A 4,062-nucleotide genomic window follows, 5' to 3' on the forward strand; every position below is an offset into this window, starting at 1 on the left:
GCATGTCCCTCCTCCCTAGGGAGGTGTTCCAGGCATGTTCCTCCTCCCTAGGGAGGTGTTCCAGGCATGTCCCTCCTCCCTAGGGAGGTGTTCCAGGCATGTCCCTCCTCCCTAGGGAGGAGTTCCAAGCATGTCCCTCCTCCCTAGGGAGGTGTTCCAGGCATGTCCCTCCTCCCTAGGGAGGTGTTCCAGGCATGTCCCTCCTCCCTAGGAAGGTGTTCCAGGCATGTCCCACCGGGAGGAGACCCCGGGGAAGACCCAGGACACGCTGGAGAGACTATGTCTCTCGGCTGGCCTGGGAACGCCTCGGACCCCCCCCGGAAGATCTGGAGGAAGAGATGGAGGAAGAGCTGGAGGAAGAGATGGAGGAAGAGCTGGAGGAAGAGATGGAGGAAGAGATGGAGGAAGAGATGGAGGAAGAGCTGGAGGAAGAGATGGAGGAAGAGATGGAGGAAGAGATGGAGGAAGAGCTGGAGGAAGAGCTGGAGGAAGAGATGGAGGAAGAGCTGGAGGAAGAGCTGGAGGAAGTGTCTGGGGTGAAGGAAGTCTGGGCATCTCTGTTGAGGCTGCTGCCCCCGCGACCCGGGAACGGATAAGCGGAAGACGATGAGTGAGTGAGTGAGTCAGTTTGAGCATTAAATATGTTGTCTTTGTAGTGTCTTCAGTTGAATATGGGTTGAAAAGGATTGTCAAATCATTGTATTTTGTTTTTATTTACATTTTACACAATTTCCCAACTTCAACCGAATCCGGTTTGTACTAGAAGGGACACATCGATGCAGCTGTGGCCCCTGCTGATGTTCTGAGGGGGAACATGGCGAGGATATTCACATTATTGCTTTTCTCTCCTGATCTCCTGAGTTCCTCCACCTGAACCCGTCCCTCTCTCTTTAAGGGGAGGGAGCCGCGGCAGCGCGCACGCGGATCCTCGCGCACGCGGATGTGTGCGCACGGAGCTGCTCAGACTGCTGAGAGAGAGGGAGAGAGAGGGAGTGGGAGCGATCACGCGTGGTCCTTCAGCAGCAGCAGAGAGACCGTCCACGGGGAAGTCACTCACGCAGAGAGTCTTGTGTCCGGGTCCGGGGGTTCATGACCGGGGACCGGTGATCGGTGATCGGGGACCGGGGACACTGACCGGGGACCGCTGGGGAAGACAGGAGGAAGTTTGATCAGTCTCTCCGGAGCGCAGCAGCGGACCGTGGTGAGTCTCCACGATCACTCTGATCACTCTGATCACCCCCCACCCCCTCACACGGTGACCTGGACCTGAGCTGCTGCTCCTGCAGGAGAAACTCGTCTCCAGCATGATACTGTGTATGTATACATGTGATACTTGACGAGCGGGACAAATCCACGCCGTCCCCGCGAACTTCCCAAAACTCGCTCCACCCGCGACTCCATCCAGGAACACATGAAGTTCCTGCGTGGAGACCGGGATATATTATGTATGTGTGTGTGTGTGTGTGTGTGTGTGTGTGTGTGTGTGTGTGTGTGTGTGTGTGTTTATGTGTGTGTGTGTGTGTGTGTGTGTGTGTGTGTGTGTGTGTGTGTGTGTGTGTGTGTGTGTGTGTGTGTGTGTGTGTGTGTGTTTATATATATGTATATGTATATGTGACTGTCTCAGAAAATTAGAATATTGTGATAAAGTTCTTTATTTTCTGTAATGCAATTAAAAAAACAAAAACGTCATACATTCTGGATTCATTACAAATCAACTAAAATATGGCAAGCCTTTTATTATTTTAATATTGCTGATTATGGTTTAAAGTTTAAGATTAAGATTCCCAGAATATTCTATTTTTTTGAGATAGGATATTTGAGTTTTCTTAAGCTGTAAGCCATGATCAGCAATATTAAAATAATAAAAGGCTTGCAATATTTCAGTTGATTTGTAATGAATCCAGAATGTATGACATTTTTGTTTTTGTAATTGCAGTACACACCTGCCATCAGGTGTAGCTAATAGACTTTCCCAGAATGCACATATTCCAATGAGAAGTCTGAAGGAAGGGATAGTGAGGCGTGACCTGGGGCTGTGGCAGAGGCGCAGAAGGGGCAGAAGGGGCAGAAGGGGCAGAAGGGGCAGAAGGCGCATCATGGCTGGAGTGCCCAGCAGCTTGTGGGATCGTGCCCCAGTCAGGGCTGCAGAGCGGCTGCTCGTCTTAATGCTCGCCCTAACGCTGGCTGGAAACATACAGAGGTGTCCCTCAGTGGGGAGTCCCCGACCTTCTGCTCTCTCACTCTCTTTCCTTCTTTATTCCTATCTCCACACTTCCTAGTGTCTTTTCTTTCCTGCAGTCACAAGTCACATTAAAAATGATGCAGCATCTGCATATCCTTCCCCTTATTGATGCCTTTATTCTCTCATCAGTGGACAACAGGACAGCAGACTCCGTCTGTCAACGCTGCTCTGTAGCATCTACCTACCTGTGTGTCAGCGCACGCACGCACGCACGCACGCACGCACACACGCACGCGCATGCATACACACACACACACACACACACACGTGTAGAGTGAAGTTTGTGGAGATAATCTCAAGGAGTGGTTTGGCGTGTCCCCCCCGGCCCAACCCTCCCAACCCTCCCACCTCTCCGTCTCTGTAGCTTTGTCTCGTCAGGTGAACGGGTTCACGGAGGGAGAAAGGTGACTCCTTCGGTTTCTGTCAGGGACGCTGAGTTTTGTCACGTTGCAACATCCCAACCACAGGGACTCTGCCCAAATTCATCCGTGCATTTTTAACAAAGTGCATCATGCGAAAGGGAGAACATTAATTCTTATTGTTGTGTGGTCGTAGGTCATGGAGATCTTACTGGTGCACCACGAGAAAAAGGGGAAGGCATTCTGTAAGACCAATTCATTGATCTATCAGTCACTCAATAAAGAATCAATTGCAACCTATTTGATAAAGTAAGTCACTTTTAAGGAAAACAAACGTCTGGAATAGCTTGCCAGCAGACTTGGGTGTGCAGAAGTCAAACAGAAAAAATAAAATCTTGTAATCTTACACATTAAATTCTGAGTGAGGCCCCGTTTACACGGAGCAGAAACGGTGGTGTTTTCATTTGGCCGTTCGTTTACACGAAAACGAAGCTCAAAGTCTCCAAAAACCATCAGTTCTGAAAACTCCGGCCAAAGTGGAGATTTGCAAAAACTCCGTCTTCACGTTTGCTTGTAAATGGAGAGAAACGGACATTTAGGCTTCAGAACGTCACATTATGAGACAGAAACGTCACCAGCGTCATGAGTGACACCTGTGTTTACAATTTGTTTGTAACGGTCAATATTTTCTTGTATTTTACCTGTTTTATATTCTAACGTCACACTTAAAAGTAACTCCACTTCTCTGTCACTCCAAACCAAAGACTCTGGTTCATCTTGGAAGTAACTGGAAGTTACTCGTGTCATTTGTTGATGTTTTTTTCCAGGATTCTGATTGGCTAGCATGACTTTATCTTCTCGTTACACTGCCCCCTGTAGGTTTGGCTGCTCATAGCACCTTAACAGCTATTTATGCAGGTTCGTGTAAATGATGGTATTTTTCCAAACGTAGAGGGGGAAATATCCGTTTTTGTAAATACCCGGCTGTGTGGAAACATGGCCTTAGACTTTTTGGCCGCTCTGCTTCATGGTGAACGTCTTCCCCCGCTGACCGTGCAAGGTTTTCCCTCGTTCTGTTGCTCGCACGTCTTCCTGGCAGCTTGGGTTTCCAGACGGCAGTCTGTACGAGGCGGGGGGGAATCCACGGCTTTCAGGTCCATCTTTTCTAGTCAGTCTACGCCCAAGTTGAAATGCCATCATATTTAATAATGAAGAGAAAAATGTACCTAAACAAATGAAGATGCTCGTGCCAGATGTTGGCGTTGGCCTAACGGTGACCCCTAACCGGGTGCTGGGCTGGGACGGCAGGGACACAGTAACACATCGCTGTGGGGCTGCAGGAGACCATGACTACGTTTACATGCAGTCAAAATTGGGGTTATTGCTAATATTCCGGTTACTGAAACATTCAGAATATTCCGTTTACATGGTAATTAATCCTTCAGGATATCTGGATCAAAC

The 4,062-nt window shown here is 48.9% G+C and overlaps 1 protein-coding gene across 2 annotated transcripts in view; it reads left to right on the forward strand.

The window, feature by feature from the left end:
- The first annotated feature begins 978 nt into the window (after positions 1–978).
- The window catches only part of LOC133449058 (transcription factor SOX-13-like), a 64,650-nt gene continuing 61,566 nt past the window's right edge, over positions 979–4,062 (forward strand). For both annotated transcript variants that reach the window (XM_061728171.1, XM_061728172.1), the window contains exon 1: positions 979–1,201. The gene's annotated coding sequence lies outside the window, so the exon portion shown is untranslated. The remainder of the gene's footprint in view (positions 1,202–4,062) is intronic.

Source organism: Cololabis saira, chromosome 8 (genome assembly GCF_033807715.1).
Source record: "Cololabis saira isolate AMF1-May2022 chromosome 8, fColSai1.1, whole genome shotgun sequence".
Lineage (NCBI taxonomy): Eukaryota > Metazoa > Chordata > Actinopteri > Beloniformes > Belonidae > Cololabis > Cololabis saira.